This window comes from Papio anubis, chromosome 2 (assembly GCF_008728515.1).
Source record: "Papio anubis isolate 15944 chromosome 2, Panubis1.0, whole genome shotgun sequence".
NCBI classification, from domain to species: Eukaryota; Metazoa; Chordata; class Mammalia; order Primates; family Cercopithecidae; genus Papio; species Papio anubis.
In genome coordinates, this window is record NC_044977.1 from 63,144,851 (window position 1) to 63,165,391 (window position 20,541).

A 20,541-nucleotide genomic window follows, 5' to 3' on the forward strand; every position below is an offset into this window, starting at 1 on the left:
TAGCTTTAAATTTGTGTCCTTTCATAATAGAGCTTCGATGTCAGAGATGATATTTATGCTCCCTTTTAATTTCTACATGCCTAGAGCCAAATTATATATACTAAGGATTAGGACCACCCCCTTACTGCCTCCATTTACTTTTTTATACATCAGAGAAAATAAATTATTGGCAAAAATATTCCACACAATTATTTTTCTGCTAAGGAAAGAGGATCGGAAGGCAAATCTCCCTCCTAATTTCCAGGTTTGTTATAGTCTTAAGAATCTACATGAGATATTTCATGTACAATGATAAAACAAATGTGTTTTGTCTTACTAGGGAGTAAGAATTATTAAAAAAAAAATACCCACATGTTTTATTTCTGCTCTTAAGAAACTGAGTAGAACTGGTTAAGATGAATTGCTTCTAAGTGCAAGTGAGTTTTGGCAAGAATTAATTATACTATTAACATTGTAAAATCTAATATTTATATTGAATTTGACTCTTTCATAAAGTTCTGTATATAGGCTTTTATAGGTTAGCCAAATTCAGCATTGAAAATGTTGTGACTGAAATAATTTGCATAAGATTGTTGTTAAGAAGGATAATTATGCTTCTACATACTTAATATAAATACTGAACTGTTCAGAGATACATATATTTTTTTCTCCCTGCCCACTCCATGAACCTTTGGTTTTATAGAGAAGTATGATATTATTTCTCCTAGCAGAACTGTTTTTGAGCAGACCAAGTCTCTATTTCTATGTTTCTGCTATTCAACATTCAGTGGTTTGTTGACCTATTTCTAGGACAACATTGTTTCATACGTTGGAGAGAAAATGTCTGAGACATGACATTCAGTGCTAGGAACTATAATTTTAGAGGAGCACTGTCAAAATAGGATATATCCCTAAGTATAGCATATGGTTAAATGAGCATCTTCTATAGTAAGGCAAACCTGAGCTCAAGTTGCACCTCTGATTTTTTTCTCTCTCTGTAATCTTGGGTGAGTGACATTGCCCCTCTGAATCTCCCAAGGCTTGTATTTATACAATGCAGAAAATAGGAGCACAAAATCCATTGTGTTGTTGTGATAGTTCAATGTGAAAATCTTGCAAATGAGTAAATGTGTGTCTACATTTACTCATGTAGAGAAGATGCAAAACTGCATGATCCACAAAGTGATTAAAATACCTGATATGCTTGGAGACTGAGGAAACATGGGAGATGTGTTTACCTGTTCCAGAGTGCCTTATGGAAGATGAATGAGACCTCTTCCCTGTAGTTCCAGGGAGAATAATAAGCAGTATTGGGTGAAGTTTAACTGAGAGAAACGCTGGGCCTAACATCTGGAATAGTGCGGCAGACAGAATAATGGTTTCTCAAGATTGTCCACACCTCAATCCCTATCACCTGTGACTATGCTGTATTACACGGCTGGGAATTTAGGTAGCAGATTGGATGGAATTAAAGTTGCTAATTAGCTGACCTTAAGATGGGGCAATTATCTTGCATTATCCATATGGGCCCGATGGAATCCCAAGGGTCCTTAAATGTGGAAGAATAAAGAGAAGAATCTGTGTGAGAGTTGTGTGATGTGAGATAGACTTGAACAGCCATTGCAGGCTCTGACCGTGGAACAGGATCATGAACCAAAAAATGAGGATGGCCTCTAGAATCTGGAAAAGCAGAGAAAATAAAATCTCCAGAAAAAAATGCAGCTCAGCCAACATCTTTATTTTAGTCCGGTGAACTCCAGTGCAAACTCTGACTGCCAGAACTAGAGGATAACAAATTTATGTTGTTTTAACCAAGTTTGTGGTAACTATATATAGTAGCCATAGGAAACTAACACAAACAGCCTATTAAAAACATGAGCTGGCTGGGCAATGTGGCTGACGCCAGTAATCCTAGCACTTTGGGAGCCAAGGTGGGTGGATCACCTGAGGTCAGGGGTTCAACACCAGCCTGGCCAACATGGTGAAACCCTGTCTCTACTGAAAATACAAAAATTAGCAGGGCATGTTGGTGGGTGCTTGTAATCTCAGCTACTTTGGAGATTGAGCCAAGCAAATTGCTTGAACCCGGAAGGCTGAGGTGGCAGTGAGCCGAAATCGTGCCATTGCACTCCAGTGTGGGTGACAAGAATGAGACTCTGTCTCAAAAGAAAAAGAAAGAAAAAACACAACAACAACAACAAAAAACCAAAAAAATACATGATTTATACAAAGTAGAACATAACTATTTCCCCAAAACTGGAGGTTCAGAGAGGGGGTATCTATTTTTGGGGAAAGTGTTCTAAAAAAGCATCGTCATGTGATGGAGAGAGTTTGATTACATAAAGCTGAGGGTATTTAATGGAAAGTATAGTAAGAAAATCCAGGATGAGTCATTCTTTGATATATGGATTCAGCTGCTATTTTTTTCTTGATAATTCAAATGAAGCTATTGTTGATATGCCATATACTGTGAACATTAGAAGTTATTCAGGATGTTTCCCAAGGTCACATACTCAGACTCACCCTTCACCTTTTAAATGGAGATAAATACATCACTGTTGAGATAGAGAACTTATTTTTCAAGAACAGGTTAAAATCTATCCCCATCCTCTTATTTTTTCTCTTACTACCTTGGATTCTGAGTTTGCCTCTTATGCAACAATACAGACTGTTAAGGTGCTAGTTTATGCGACTCCATCCCCATACGTTTCCTGAATAAATAACTAAGCTAGCAAGGGCCATTTTATCTCACCTTTCTGCTTTACTTTTCTCCAAAAGATGGATGTCACACCTATTTCTTTAAAAAGGAAACAGATAAATTTCTCCTTAGTATGAAAACATCTTATTTATTTTCAACAATTTCTGTATTCCTCAGGATAAAACAGATACATGAAGTTAAAGCTAAGTGTATTTTGCTGGTGAGTATATTTTTAGCTCATTGCAGAAGTGAAAAAAAATATTGTACATGCAATGTGGCAGAGGACATCAAAAGTGGTATGAACATTTGTTAAAGAAAAAAATAGGAAAATATAAAATACTGTGAAGCCTAAAAAAAAATCAGCAAAATAAATTTCTCTGTTTGTTAGTGATAGAAAAGAGAGTAATAGTATTTGAAAACTCAACCATTGGATTATATAGAAACAATCCAGCAGTTTTCTTTATTTTGTTGGATGACAGATAACAGTATTAAATTACCATTTTTAATTTGTATATATTATGTGTGTGTGTGGTCCAATCTGACATCAAAATTATACTCCTTGTTCCTGTTATTTATGACCCAGTGGTTGCAGAGGAACATGCTTCTGGTACCTGGTGAATTGGCTGACCTGTGGCAGAAGGCATTGATGGTTCTGGCTTTCCCAGTCTACTGGCTGCTGCAGGATATAGTCTTTTATGTTGTTGTCCTTTCCTAGAGGCAAGGCAATTTGGCAGCCCTTAAGCTCAACCTCGTAATTTGTCATCTTCCTATGTATTTTTGGCTGGGTTGTTCCACTTTTAATTCTGGATCCTAAAACTGCAACATGAAAGTAGCTTACTACATCCTGCAAGAAAATGTTTCTACCTTTTCCTCCTCCTTCAACTGCTGCTACTGCTACTGCTGCTGCTACTATTACTACTACTACCACTACAACTAATGGCAGTTACCATTGATGGAGAGCCTAAAAAGTACAAGCACTTTAAGAAAGCTTTACATATCTCATTTAATCTTGTAAAACATGATTGTTATCACAGTTTTACAGATGGTAAGGTTGAAGCTCAAAGAATATAAAGAACTTGTCCAATCAAACACATATATAATGATGAATCCAGCATTCAAGATAGGGTAGTGAGACTCCATAGCAGGTGCACTTTGGCTGAACGTTATTCTGTCTCTCTGCACCTGTTAACCCTGTACCTTCAGTGATACCACAATGTGTTATTATATTTATTATTGTGCATACTGTCATATTTCTTCATCCTATATTTCTCTCTTTTCATACTTTCTGTGTGAACAATATGTATAAACCAAACTCTCATAGCTGAAAGCCAATGCAAACTTCTCTTTTAGGCCAGATTATATACTGAAATGAGTAGATACATGGGTATAGGAGAGTAATATGGTTAAGAAGAGAAAGAAATACCAGAATTCTGAAAAGAGGAAGAAATTTGTGGAGAGTTATTTGTTCAACTATTTTCATTCTTTCTTCTCACCTCATCTCTAAACAGTTTGCCCTAAAATGGGGAATGACTTCGTGCTCTTGACCTGGTCATACTACTCATATTCGTTTCCCTTCTTGCCATTCAACATCAAAGCTGTCTATCAGGGCCCAACAGTAGGATAATCTATGGTCAATTGATTCCAGTAACTTCTCTTTATGCTTTTTAATGTCGTCTAGGAGAGAAGTCGCCTTCCTTACTTTCAACATGTTTTATTTGGTCATTTCCATAGTGGCCTTATTTTTGGATTTCTTCAGTCAGAGTGTAACAGGAGACCTCAGCTTTATGTAATTATCTAAACCTTGTCATTGGTGTACTGTGTCATTAACAGTCTTCCGTTGGTTTGCCAGGAATGAGCTGACCACTGTGTTGCATTTTCCCATTGTTCATGGAGAGACATTATTGAAAGTCGAAATCACTTGGCAAAGGCAGTTAGAATTCTCAGAGGACCAGAGGTAGCAGGGATGGCTGAATAGGCTAATGTCCCTATGTACTTTTTTCTCACCACATTCTAAAGCATATAATGCACACACCACCAGTCTTGTTTTCCCACAGAATCCTGCTTCCTGCTCGACAGGCCCTCAAATCAAAGAGATTTATACCATACATTCATCACCTTTATTGCAGAATTTGGTTATCTCTCTTTCTTTATGGATTTCGATCTTGTTCATATTGCCTTCTCTCCCTCGTTAGCATACAGAACAGCCTATATTCTGTTTTGAAGAATTGAACACAGAGAAGATATGTTTGTCAATATGACTGGCTGGCAAATCTTTGATTAAAAGTTATGTTACTCATTACCCTGGAAAATCAAAGTGGGAACAATGCTTACTGACCATTTTGGGAAACAATTTCTTGCTCATTGCTTTCTGTGATCTTTCTTAAAAATAAAGCTGTAAATTGCTACATTTCACTGAGATGGCAACATACAGAGCAATTTGTATTTATGCAAAAAGATCCCATTACTCATTTTTCTTTCAAATTAGTTTCTAAGAGTTTCTACCTGAAGGAGTGCTAACACTGGCAATTATTTTAAGATGAGTTAGTCAGTATTTGATAGAGTAAAACCTCCATGTTCTTCAGTTGACAGATAACTATCGATGCTGTTTATTTTCCCAAGGATAATGGTCAGAACCTGTGAGTTACAAAATCAATAATATGAATGATTATTTGCCAGTGAAATCAATGGATCTAACGCCTATGAAATGTGTCCATCATGAATGAAAAACATTATGATAATGAACTCATGCTGGCAGAGCAGAGTGAAGCCCTGAGAGACCCTCAGTTTGTTTACCTGCAGATGAGACCTGGTCTCAGTGATACAGACAGTCTCAACCTAATGAAACAAAGCTAGGGAAACAAGTAAAATAGGTTTGAAACATAAATAGGTCTCTGAGAGGTCAAAGGATTGCCACAAACTCTACATAACGCCTAGAAACCCTTATCCCCTCCCTCTCAACAGATATTATGATATAGTGACAGCAGAGTATGTTACCATCTTGGGTTATCAGTGAAATTAAATGTCATTGGGTTCAATCCTCCATCTGATGCTTGAGCTTCTTCTACTGTGATTTCACCAAGTATTAAAAAATACCTCCAGGGATGAGGAATTCACTATCTTTCCAAGTATCTCACAATAGAACAAGACAGCAGAACTGGATAAACAGTATAGGAGTCCACAGGCATAGTCGTATCAAAAGTGTGCTCAACAGGAACGTCGCAGTAAAATCATTACACTTTAAGAAAGAAAGATCGTATTTATGGACTCCATTTAAAAATGCTATTTATAAAAAAGTTTTTGACATTTAAAATCATAGTTTTATGGGCCACAGCCTTAGTGTTATAGAAAATCTTACCATATGCATCCGTTCCTCACTTGTATGAGGTAAAAATAAAGCATAACTACATTACTTTTCAAAGCAAAATCAGGGTTCATCATTGTAAAGCACCTGCTTGCTTGTTGTAAGATGAGTGAAAGAGACATTATGTTTATGAATGAGCGATATGGCATTGGAGCTTTCAGGATTGAGATCAAGAAGGCAGGAAAAAAACAAGGTGAAAAATGTCCTTTTCAAGTGTACTGTCATGAACCGGGTTGACCTGCCATCATTTTAGCCTTGATGTTATTGGCATCGAAAGGTATTTGACACATAATGAGGATAGTTGGAATTGACCTACTGAGAATTATAATGGAATATGAACCAGAGGCAAATGAGAGATGCAGCTTAATTTGTTGAACCACCTACTTCTCAAATATCCCATACTGCTTGCCAGAGAGTCCAGGAATACTAATGACAGCAGATAGCATGTATTATCAGCTTTAGGGATGTCACTAACCTAGGGGTGAGCATTCCTTACCTAGCTCACCAGAATTATATTTGTATAAATCCAAAGAGTAGACATTCTCTCTACTTTTAAGAGAAGTAAATATCAGTTTAATTAAAGGGGTAGTATTCTATTTAATGAAGCTGTTGAAAAACTAACTGGGTTATTTTACGATATAAATTCATCGTTCCTGGACAACTAAAAAAGACTTTTTTAAAAAAGCACCGAGGCCAGGCGAAGTGGCTCATGCCTGTAATCCCAGCACTTCAGGAGGTCAAAATGGGCAGATCACTTGAGATCAAGAGTTTGAGACCAGCCTGGCCAACATGGTGAAACCCTGTCTCTACTAAAAACACAAAAATAGCTGGGTGTGGTGTCCCATGCCTGTAGTCCCAGCTACTTGGGAGGCTGAGGCAGGAGAATTGCTTGAACCCAGGAGGCAGAGGTTGCAATGAGCTGAGATCGCACCACTGCACTCCAGCCTGGGTGACAGAGTGAGACTCTGTCTCAAAAATAAATAAATAAATAAATAAAAATAAAATTGGAATGATCACGGTTACTGAAGAGTTTGTATGATTCTTACATAATTCCTGATAGACCCTTCCAACTCTGGTATCTAGTAATTCACTCCTATCCATTCATTCATTTAACAATATTCAATTAATTATGATGTAAAATGACATTTTTATTGTTTCATTATATTTTAATCTGAATAAACTATATATTATAAAAATATTAAAGAATCAAGGAGGTGAAATACATGTAAACACCTAACCTCATTTTCTAATTTACAGAATCTCATAATAGTGAATCAATTAATTCATCCTGTTGATCAACAAAAATTAATTTTTACTAATTACTGAGTGTAATTTAGACAATATATTAAGCTGATTAGAGGATTAGCAGCATTATACCAAAAAAATGCAGTTTAGTTATTGCCTGCTCTCTCACTTCATCCGGATCTCTTTTCAAGTATCATCTTATCAGAAATGCCTTCTTTTGCCACCCTATGAAAAATAGCACATCCCCACTACATCACTCCCTCTGCTCTTACTCTGCTTTATTTATATTGACAAAGTCTATTACCCCATGATACTCTTATTTTCTGTGTTCTTCCACTAGATTGTAAATTCCATAGGAATAGGATTTTGACTTTTTTTCACTCCTACCTTTGTGTTTAGGATAAAATCTGACACATAGTTGATGCTCATAAATACTCACTAATATTGAATAAATAAATGAATCAATTTATTTATTGGTTGAATAAGCACGATTGAATAAATAAATGAATCAAGGAATGAATACAACTGAATGAATTAATAAATGGTTTTGCATAATATGAATGAATTTTTATTGCAAGCAGATACTATTTTCATGTCATAAATAATATAGTCAATATAAAATAAAGCTATTTTTCATTTTATATTTGACACTAAGTTGCACTAACAGGAATAAAATAAAAATGATGAAAGGAATATATGAAATCATTTTAAAGAATTGTAAAAACCCTTTCATTACGATTTCACTTTATTTAATGACTTAGGAAAAGTAAATAAAACTCACTTGAAAAGCAACTTAAATGTGGCTAAATTAACAGGTGTTTTAGTCAAATTTAAAGTTCCTTCTCAATATGAAATAAGACTTTTGTAAGTAATTTCTATCATGCTTAACTCTCAAAAGCATTCCATTTGTCTATATGAATTCATGTTAGGTGATTGCCAGAGAGGATAGATATGTTGAAAAATAGCATTGGTCAGAGGTTTTTCCATGCATTTGGGTTTCTGAAATACACCAAAATGGCATGTTCTCATAGGCATCTTTAAATAGCTGTGATCTGTATAATATTTTTCTGACTGTTGACCCACCATGTTTTTTAAGTCTGAATATTAATGATGAATACTAATTTTCAGAATAACATGGTTTTTCATATATATGGCAAATATTTTCACTAGTTACGATCTATCAAGTTATTCATTGCAGATACTGCATTATGAAAACAAAAAGTAGCCAATGAATCTTTCTGATTATTGGTTATATCAATTCAGCAATGCAGCTTACTTATAAAATGGCAAACTATGCATCACTGTGAATATAGAAAAATCAATTTGCCTATGCACAGCAGCAAATTGCATGCATACACGAATGGATTTCTGAACAATCTTTGAAGGGATTTTGTGATTGCCTACTGGAAAACTAAATATAAACCATTAAGTCCAAAATATCTTATTTCATTTTTTAAAATGCCATTGTAGCTCAACCCTTTGTCCCAAACAAGAGGAATAATATTTTTCTAATTAACCTCAAGTTTGAAAAAAATGCAAAAAGAAAGAATATTCAGGTAGTGCTTGGTGTTTGTTTTCTTTCATGAAAGAAGAGGCAGTGTGGTGTAGTAGAAATAGCACAAGGTCACAAAATCTTGGAATAACATCCCTTTCAATCTATATCGGTGTAAACCTGAACCAATCTTTATTAATGGAACTTACTTGATTTTTCCTAGTTTCAAAATGCTATGTAAATATCAATTCATGATATTGATTATTGTCCCTGGAAAAATATTAGGTTAGAATTTATGTTCCTCAAGTCTCTAAGAAGTTGCTAGAATGACACAAGAAATGAAGAGTCAGCTTTAATAAGGTAGCAGAAAGACTGATCAATATATCCAGGTAATGTTAGAGCTTCAAGAATGCTGGTGATCGTTATATTTGACCTCTTCATTTTAGATATGAGAAAACTGAGCCCCAAGAGGTTAAGTTGCATACATTCATACAGCTAAGTAGTGAGACAACACCAATTACTATAAAAACAATCTAGTCTTCAACAAGCATCTCAATACTCTTTTTTTCTCTTATCTATAGTGCTTGCTACCCCAACTATAGGAAAATGTTAGGCAGTGAAACATTTTGAGACTCTTTAGATAAATAATTAAGTCTAAGCCTGCCTTTATATTGCTATTTCATTAACTGAAAGCTGGCCCTTAGCATTTGTGTAGTATTTATCTTTGGGCTTGCCTAATTCATATCAGTTGGTATGAACAATTAGACACATGGAAGAACTGAAATATGTCAACTCACTTTAGTTTGCTGAAAACTGTCATATAAAATATGGCATTGTCCACAAATTTGGACAAGGCTAAAATGAAATATTTGGGAGCATCTCATTGGTTATATTAAATCAGAAACCAGCCTTGTTTTGTTTTTTCCCCCTCTTTAAATAATTTTTTGGGGTGGAGAAAGATTATTTTAGGGATAGAGTTTAGGGGTACAGGGATTATTTGTTTCTTCAGTACTGCGTAGATGTGGCCTATATGCCATTGGTTTGAGACCGTATTCAATTTTAAATGTATTCTTGTGTCAAATGCAAGTATGAAGGCATTTGAATATTAATAAAGATTCATTTCTTCCACAAATAACAATAGTTAGGAAATGAGCAACTGGGTAGGGTTATATGCATGTAGATAAGTTTCTCATTAGAGCCAAATTTACCAATGGTAGTGTTGTCAGTTAAGATACCATGACACATGCACAATAAAATAATATATAATTTAAACTATTCTCACTTTACAAAATAGACAATTGAACAACTGTAATTGATTCATGTATTGCAGTATTTATTCCATTAGTTAGAATATATATCCAAAATTGGGACTGTCAGTCAGAGAAAATGAATGCATGTTTTGTATTTCATAATATTAATTGGAGGAGGAAACATTATTCTTTGTACTCAGACTCAACAGGGCTACACACATTTTAGGTGATGCAACAGTAAATATGCATTTTTCCTCTAATTATGTAATTAGTTTGAGCACTTTGGTAAATTTATGAAAATAGGTTAATATGAAGCTCTGTGACTTAAATGTGATTTCATTCATTTAAATTTGCTGTATCATTTGGATTACTTTTCAAGACTCATATTGACATGTATTTACTTTTGTATTTTGGAGAACTCTGTCTATATTATTCAGAGTCTATATAACTATACTGAATTACTAACCCAATAAGACCATCTCATATCTCTGAGGATCAGTGGACTGAAGGATCTGTTAATGAAATGTGGAATAATACACACATAATTACATAAATTTAAATATTCATGTTATTTAATTCAAAGATATGAAACTCTCCTTGGGTTCTCCATACTGACTTCTTCTGAATATCCTTTTTAGGATATTAATTCTTGAATTTAGCTCTAATGAAGCAGTATCGTTCATCTAGAGTAATACCTGAGGTTCGTTGGCAAGGAAATCAAGGACTCAGACACACAAGGAATGAGGTTAAGAGCGGAGGTTTAATAGGCAAAAGAGAAAAAGCTCTCTCTCTTGCAGAGAGAGAAGGGCTCCCAAGTGGGTCTTCTGGTTCTGTGGTGAAATGGATGGGGTTTTATAGATGAGCTTGGGGAGGCAGTGTCTGATTTACATAGGAGACGAGAAATTGGTCAGACCAGTTGTGCCATTTGCATAGCATGCAGAGAAGCTGGTCACCCCATCCTAATCTTTTATTATGCAGATAGGTTCTCTACCTGTTGTCTGTTCCTTACTGTACACCTGATGATGAAGAAAAGGGAAAATGGAGCCTCCATGTTGAACATACCTGGCCCCCATGTAGTCTTTTCCCCTGGCATTCACCCGTGCAAGCTTCTAGCTTGCTGTTCTATGTCTGCATCTTGATTTTTCAGGGTGTTCTTTGTTAGAAAAATATGATTTGGGGTCTGCTTTTTATTGAAAGGGAAACCTTACCGAGGACTCTCTTACCCTCACTATCTGCCTACATAATTTCTTTTCAACTCCTGTATAACTAACACTTTACATCTTTTCTATGTCTTTGAATTTCAGACTCTTCCAATAAGCATCTTTGATCATCATTTCAAGAATGCCCTAAATACACCAAGTGGCCAATAGACATATTTTATGTGTTCAATAGCAGTTAGCATAGACCTAGAGCACCCCAAGAGAGGACAAATAAGCACGACTCTGTGGAAGGCATCAAGTCTGACTCATCAAATAATGAGTCTTAATTATGATTAAATCAAACTTTCTGTAGAGACGGGGTTTCACCATGTTGGTCAGGCTGGTCTTAACCCCTAAAGTTTTCTAAATTTTACACATGAGAGATGGGACCTGATTATAATAAGTTAGTTGAATCATAAAAGGATTAATGGGAAAATTACTATTCAATCACAAATCCTTTTACTTTGAATAAGGTCAATCAGGCCTTGATTCAAACTGAGAAAAAAGAAAGGAGTAAGTAACAACAATGTCCTAAAGGTATATCCCGCTCCACATATGCTCCAGTTATCACTGGGCATTCTGGTTCAAATACTTCTAATCCTGGACAATGAGCATGATGTGTGCCATCATCCATACACACATATTCACACAGTGATTGAAATATGTATGTTCCTTATAGAAATTATTTGGCTTCTGTAAATACAACAGTGATTCAGGTCTTTTATTTTATCTCATATAATGAACATTTCAAATCTAGGGGCAGATTTAACATAATATTTTGATTCATTCAGAACTTTAAGTAACCTTAACTCTGGTATGCGGTGTGTATATTTCGCATGTTCCCTATTTTTCTCATCAATACCTTTATTAATCATATGATGGCCAAACTCCAGAGGAATTTCACATGTTCAAAGTCCAATTATTTCAGAGTAAAAATTAAGCAACTTGACCTTTGTAATAGTTACCATAGGTGTCCCCAAAAAGAATATGTCCTGATCCAAATCCTCAAAATCTGTGACTATTAGGTAATTAGACTATGAATCCTGAGATAAGGAACTCATCCTGGATTATCTACCTGGGTCCTAACTCAAAGATAAGTGCCTTTATAAGGGGAAACAGAGGGAGATTTGACAAAGACAGAAGAGAGGATAACACAGACAGAATAAGAGGAGGCAACGTGATTGTGGAGGCAGAGATTGGAGGAATGTGGAGAGCCAGGGTAACTACTGGGAGCTGAGAGAAATAAAGAATGGATTCTCCTAGATCCCCCAGAAAATTGTGGCCCCCACTGATACCTTGATTTAGGATTTCTGGCCTCCTGAATCATGCATCCATAAATTTCTGTTGTTTTTCAGCTACCAAGTTGGTGGTAATTTATTACAAATAAAAGCCTTAGGAAGCTAGAAGATCTTGGTATTGGGAAGTAGGGTGCAACTGTACTAAATGCCTATAAATGTGGAGGTGGTGTTGGAATTGAATAATGGGTAAAGAATGGAAGAATTTGGGGAAGGAACATAGACAAAAACTAGATTGCCTTGAAGAGATGGTTAGTAGAAATACAGATGTTAAAGATGATTCTGGTGGGGACTATGAAGGAAGTGAGAAGAATGGTAGACAAAATTTCTGTTGTCGTAGAGAATACATATCTTGTCATGAGCACAATGTTGGTAGAAATATGAATATTAAAGACCTTGCTGGTAAGGATTTAGATAGAAATGAGAAACATATAATTGGAAACTGGAGGAAAGGCAATCTTTATTACAGGCATACCTCAGAGATGTGACAGATTTCCTTCAAGGCTGCCAAAAAATTTAAAGCTAATATCACAATAAAGCAAGTCACATGAATTTTTTGGTTTTCCAGTACATACACAAGTTATGTTTATACTATAGCCTATAAGGTATGCAATAGCATTATGTCAATGAAAACAATGTACACCTCTTAATTAAAACTTACTGCTAAAAAATGCTAATGAGCCTTCAGTGAATTGGAATCAAAGATCACTGATCACAGATCACCCTAACAGATATAAAAATAAGAAGTTTTTAATATTGTTGCAAGAATTACAAAAAATGTGACATGTGACACAGAGACACAAAGTGAGCACGTGCTTTTGGGAAAATAGTGCTGAGAGACTTGTTTGACCCATCTTTGCCACAAACCTTCAATTTGTGAATAATGCAATATCTGTGAAGCACAATCAAGTGAAACACAATAAGACAAGGTGTGTGTATAGTGTGATGGAAAACTTGGTTGAATTGTAATTTACTTGCCTAAATTTAATTTTCTATGGAAAATAGAATTTATAGTAATGAATGTCAATATTTAGGCAAGGAGATTTCCAAGTAAAGTGTTGAAGGTTGTGCCCTGCTTTCTCCTTGCTGCTTACAGTAAAATATGAGAGGAAAGAGATAAATTGAGGAAAAAATGATTAAGCAAAAAGAAAGCAACACTTCATGTTTTGGGAGGTTTTTGTCCTATCCAGATTAAAATGATATTAAAATGAGAACATTTACTCTTGCAAAAGCATGTTCTAGAATTAGTGCCCAAGGGTATGGCTGGACAGTGTTTTGCTGAAGAAATTAGGAGTGAAATTCATGGATTCACTGAACTATGTCAGCAGAAGCCAGGAATTGAAATGAGGTTACCCAGAAATGAGCTGTGGAGAATTCTCTTGTCTAATGGAGTGGATCCTCTTGACGTATATAGAAGAGCCACATGGGTTTTGAAAATATGATATCAGGAGAAACCCTGCCAGCCTCGATGGCACAGTAGTACAGGGGATGAAATAAAGAAAGGCTCTTGGACTTTTGGAATACCACAGGCCAGAAATTGGCTAATAGAGCTATTTCGTTACAAACATATGATACTCCTCAAGACAAAGAATGACTCTGAGTGTAAAGCTGCCAGAGCAGAGACAGAGGGTGGCAGAGTCATGGGCCCAGAAGGTATAAAAGCCACAGAGAAATATTATTGGCCTTGAAATCTAATAAAATTTATCTTGCTGGATTTCAAACTTGCTTGGGACTGACAATCTCTTTATTCATTTGAATTTCTCCCTTTAAGAAGGGGATGTCTATTCTATGCCTATCCCACAATTATATTTTTGAAGCTGATAACTTATTTTCCCGTTCCATAAGTCCACAGATGGAGAGAAATCTTGTCCCAATATGGGTCATACCCAAAGTCTCACTCATAGATTATTTAGGTGATTTAGATAATGAGATTTGGGACTTTCTAGCTGATGATATTTTGATGAGATTTTAAACTTAAGGTACATGCTCTAATGGGTTGAGGCTTTTGAGGATGATGGGATAGGGTGAATGTGTTTTGCAGATAGAATGAATGTGATTTTTTTCAGGAACAGAGAGAGTCAGACTATAGCAGGTTGACTAGAGGCCCCCAAAACAGATATGTTCATACCCTAATGTCGTGTACCCATGAATGTTACCTGATTTGGATAAAGGGTCTTGCAGATATAATTAAGAGTCTTGAGATGAGGAGATCATTCTGGGCTGTTTGGGTGAGTGCTGAATGCAAAAATGTTTCTTTGTAAAAGAAAGGCAAAAGGATAATTGAAACACATAAAAGGAGAAGACACAGAAGGAAGAGATTGGATGAGTCAGAATGCCAGGGCAGCCATTGGAAGTTAGAAGAGGCAAAGAACAGATTCTCTCTTAGAGGCACCAGAGAATGCAAGTTTCTGCCAGCACCTTGACTTAGAACTTCTGGTCTCCTGAATCATGACACAGCAATTTTCTATTGTCTTATGCCCCTAAATTTGTGACAAATTATTTTGGCATCCACAGTAAACTAACATCAACCTCCTCACATAACACCATAGTTTTTAATACTGATGTCTAAAAATAATATTTTTTTTCCCAAGTCAGAATTTGTAGTCATGAAATTAAACTGGTGTTCAACACAGTGATGAAGACTTCTGGGAATATATATGCAAGCAAACACATACAGATAATCCCCTTTAGGGAATGAGAGATAACTAGCCAACTGTTTGGGGACTAAGAGACTGCCTCCTTCTCTGCAGGCACTAGGTCTGGAGGGGGCATTAAGATGCCGTTTGTGACAAGAACCACATCATACAAGAGACTCTCTTGAATCTGGTTTGTACACGAACAAGGTGACTCTGTCATGGGAAAAAACCTTACCAGAAAATTCCTTGTCAAAAAAACCTTACCAGAAAATTCCCTGTCATTTATTTGTATAAGCTGTAGACCTATTAAAAAATTGTTGGGTGATTGATAGAATAAAATATCATGCACTATATGTTTTTAATGTTCCCTCTAAACAAAGATTCTTGATTCTATATCCTTTAAGATAAACAAATATGAATTCGCATTTTAGGAAATAGAAGGAGTGAGTATTTTGGGGGTATTTAATTCATATCTAATAAATTCAAACCAGCAACTTGAAAAATATGGTCTGTAAAGATCTTGAGATTCCATTCGTTGGGGGAGGAGTTAGGGCAGAGGAAGAGTGAATGGGCCAAGCAGCTTATAGACCAGATCCTATCCCTCTGATACAGTCTGGCTGTGTTCCCACCCAAATCTCATCTTGTATTGTAGCTCCCATAATTCCCATGTGTTGTGGGAGAGACCTGGTGGGAGATAATTTAATCATGGAGGTGGTTTCCCCCATACTGTTCTCATGGTAGTGAATAAGTCACGCAAGAGGTGATGTTTTTATAAGGCGTTTCCCCTTCAATTGGCTTTCATTCTGTCTCTTCTCTGCCACCATGTAAGATGTGACTTGCTCCTCCTTGCCTTCCACAATGATTGTGAGGCCTCCCCAGCCATGTGGAACTGTGAGTTAATTAAACCTCTTTCCTTTACAAATTACCCAGTCTCCGGTATGTCTTTACCAGCAGCGTGAACCTTTATAAATTTTATAAAGACATATCCACTCTCTGGTATGTCTTTATCAGCAGCGTGAAAACGGACTAATACACCCTCCCTGCCCTGCCCACAGCACTACTATGCTCTTCTGTGTACATTTTGGCTTCTGCCTCATACTTCTTTTGTGCAGTAGGATTCCATATCTATACCACATTAAAAAACAAAACAAAACAAAACAAAACAAAAACTAGCCTAGATATTATATGTATTTGGCTCTAAGTGTTAATGTCTTAGGGCAAGAACTAAGTAGTGTGGAGCGGAGTCATCTTTCTAATTCTGAGTTTTAAATTATTATGAAACTAGTAGAGTTAAAATCATATTTTAAATAAACTAAGTGGTAAGAAAAAAAATCATCCTACTAGGTTAGTTTGTTGTTTCTCTGTTTCCTGTAAAAATTGAGAAGAAAGATGGTGAGATGTAGATACTGTATACTTTTCTGGTAAATATATTCTTGACCCTGAAGGAATTTTAAGTTTGTTGCATATTATTAATGGTTTCTGTGAAATTTTGAAATTGGGGTGTGTCTGTTCAGACTGCTATAGAAAACTACCAAAGACTGCATAATTTATAATAACAGACATTTAGTTATCACAATTCTGGAGGCTGGGAAGTTCAAGATAAAGTTGTTTACAGATTTGGTGTATGGTAAGAGCCTGCTTTCCAGTGTATAGATGGCTGTGTCCTTACAAGGCAAAAGGGGGAGGGGTGTGTGTGTTTTTTATAATGGCACTAATCTCATCCATGAGGGCTGTGCCCTCACAAACTGATCACCTCTCAAAAGGCTCCACTTTCAAATACCTCACACTAAAAAGTAAGATTTCAACATAATCAAATTAGGGGAGATATAAACATTCTGTTTGCAGCATTCCACCTCTGTCTCTCCAAAATTTATGTCCTCAGGTGCAAAATATATACATTATATCCCAACAGTCCCCAAAGTCTTCTCTTCTTCCATCATCTACTCCAAAGCCTAAAGTAAAAAATTTCGTCTTAATATTATTTAAATCAGATGTGGGTGAGACTCAAGGTATGAGGATTCACCCTGTGGCAAATTCCTCTCCAGCTGTGAACTGGTGAAATCAAACATGTTATGTGCTTCCAAAATAAATGGTGGGACAAGCCCAGGACAGATTTTCCCATTCCAAATGGAGAAATAGGAAAAAAGAAAGGAGGGACAGCCCCCAGAACCTAGCAGGGGAAATAACATTAAACCTTAAATCTCAAGATATAATCTTTGGGCCAGGTATGGTGGCTCAAGCTTGTGATCCCAGCACTTTGGGAGGCCAGGGCAGGTACATTGTTTGAGCCCAGGAGTTTGAGACCAGCCTCAGCAACATGGTGAAACCTCGTCTCTACTAAAAATACAAAATATTAGCCACAAGTGGTGTCCAACACCTGTAGTACCAGCTACTTGAGAGACTGATGTGAGATCACTTGAGTCTGGGAGACCAAGGCTGCAGTGAGCTGAGATTGTGCCACTGTATTCCAGCCTGGGCAATGGGAGTGAAACCCTGTCTCAAAAAAATATACACATATATATTCTTTGGCTTAAAGTTTTGCCTACTGGATGCACTTGACTGTATCATTTATTTTGACATGTATTAAATAAGGCTTGCTAGGTCAAGGGAGATGCTCCTTCCTACCTGTGTTGCTTTCACGGTAATATGTTTTCAGATTAAAAAAAAAAATCTAACTGGGTTTTTCTACATAATGTTATTTCAGTAGTATTTCAGTTGATAGTGCAATCAATACATCAGCCTTGGTGGCAGTTTGTGACCTAGACTATATTGTCGTATTAATCAATCAACTTGTAGAGACATTCAAAGTAAATCCCCCCTTGACAGTCACAAAGCTAAGAGAGAAGGCCAGAGGAAGGAAGCAACATTTTAGATAACACAAATCAAATGAGTTTAGAAAAAGACGTTTAGAGGTCACTGGGAAAGGAATGTTACATGACAGTTTTCTGAGTAGGTCAATATTTTTTAAAACTACATTTCCTCCTATACCAAGTTTAGCATTATGTGCTTAGTTTATTGCATATTGGAAATATAAAATATTTATAAATTATGGTGGTAAAGGAACCATCATTTACCTAGAGAAATTGGCACTAGATTTTTATCAGATTGCGTGGAATTGCTTTAGAGTTTTGCCTTTACACTTAGTAGTTTTGTCTATTACTTGAAATTATAAATTAGTTAAAATACAGAGATGTTGAGGCATTGCCATCTAATAATATGAGAGCACAGTGGCAACTTAAAACTGTGAACACTCACTTGCTTCTCCCATTTCATCATTTCAAAGGAACTTCAATACACCTGCTCTAAGGCAACTCTGTCAGGGAAAGCTTTAATTAGAAAGAGAAAGCTCCTGTTTAATGATCAGAGAGTAAACAGAGATTAGCATGGAGGTTACTGAGAAGTGTGTTATTCTTACCAGCTGAACAGAGGAGACTTTTACCAATAAGGAAGAAAAACTAAAGGTTCTTTCAATGAGAGGACATAGGATAATCACATAAATAATGGTAGAGTGAAGATTTGGAATGGTGATTGTGGGTGTGTTCTTTAAAGAAAAAATTTAAAACCATTTTTAAACTCAGATATTCTGAAGTTCATAAGAAACCATAATCATCATCTCTGCAAGATTTGTTTCTTCTCATTATTTTTTAAAATTACTGTTTTCATCTATCCATCTATCTATCTATACAGAAGCAGCCACTAGAGTGTTTAATACATGACCTGAGATCTATGGAGTTTCTTAAAAACATATGATTTTCCTTGTGCAAATTCACATAAAGAACATTGAACTAGCATCTTTATTTTTTTCCATTAGATGCTATGTTTTCAATTTATTCATTTTACTGTATATAACTCTCATTCATTATTTCTCTTGCATTATAGCCAACTGAAAGAATCCACTGTGTTTTATTTATCACCTTTGCCAGGCATCTAGGTTGTTTTCATTTCTCTGCTTGCGTAAAACAGTGCTGCAAAGCACATCCTGTACTTGCCACCATATTAATCTATGCATGAGTTTTTCTTCAGCTGGTAAGTTAGGGAGTTGGGGAATAACACCAGGAGTGGGATTACATTAATGCATACTTAATTTCATTAATTTCTGATGGATTGTTCTCTAGGAAGTCTGTGCTGCTTTATATCTCACCAGCCGGGTCCTGAGTGTTTTCATTTGTTTGCCCATCACTGGCAGTTAAAATGATCTCACATCCTAATTTTTATCAATGTGATGGATGTACAGTAATACTTCATGGTTGTTTTAATATTCATTTCTTCCTGACTACTAGAAACATAGAATCTCTCCTTATATACAGTATCTTGTTTAGCAAATTACTTTTTAAAATACTTTTTTCTTTCAAATTTGATATGTTTGTTGTTGGTGGTGTGATTTAAAGCCATTCATTAATGTATTCCACCTTGACGTTGGCTTTAGATATTGAAAACTCTATTCCTCCAGACTAATATTGTCCAAGGTGTCGCACATAGAAGAAAATCCATAATTTTGATCTGGTCAAACCCATACATTTTTCACTTCATCATTTATTCTTTTTCTTTTCTGTGTGTGTTTTTTTTTTTTTTTTTTTTTTTTTTTTTTTTTTTGAGACGGAGTCTCACTGTCACCTGGGCTGGAGTGCAGTGGCACGATCTCAGCTCACTACAACCTCCGCCTCCCAGGTTCAAGCAATCCTCCTGCCTCAGCCTCCCAAGTAGCTCAGCTTGTTCATTTGGCTTCCAGAACTCTACTTTATCTGAGCTCATTTTAAACATCTCTGTGTAGTCCCGACTCCTTTAATTTCTTTTTGACATCTTCAGTTCCATGTCTCAGTGTGCTCTAGAGCTCTGTTCTCAGTCTTTCTTTTCTCTCCCCACTCATTATACAGATTATCACATCCAATCTCAAGACTATAATCAACCTGTATACACTCATGAGTCCCAAATCTTTATCTCCAGCCCAGACCTCTTCTCCAACTCAAGACTGATAGATATCTAAGTCTTCACTGAATCATGTATGAATCAGCCTCAAACAAGAGAAGCAAAATCAGTAAGAGATGTCTTTTAGAAATTTTATTGCATGGAATTGGCTTACATGATGGGAGGCCTGGATAGGAAAGTCAGATATCACAGGGAAGGCTGGAACTCTCAGGCAAGGGCACAAGCTACTGTCTGCTGAAGCAATTTGTTTTTCTTCATGGAAGTCTCAGTTCTGACCCCCAGCTGATTGAATCAGGCCCACCCAGGTTAGGTAGGATAATCTTTGTTACTTAAATGTAACTGAGTTTGAACTTTAATCACATCTACAAAATGCCTTCACAGGAATACCTGGATTAGTGTTCAGTTGACTGACTGGGGACTGTATCCTAGTCAAGTTGAAACATAAAACCATCATATTCAC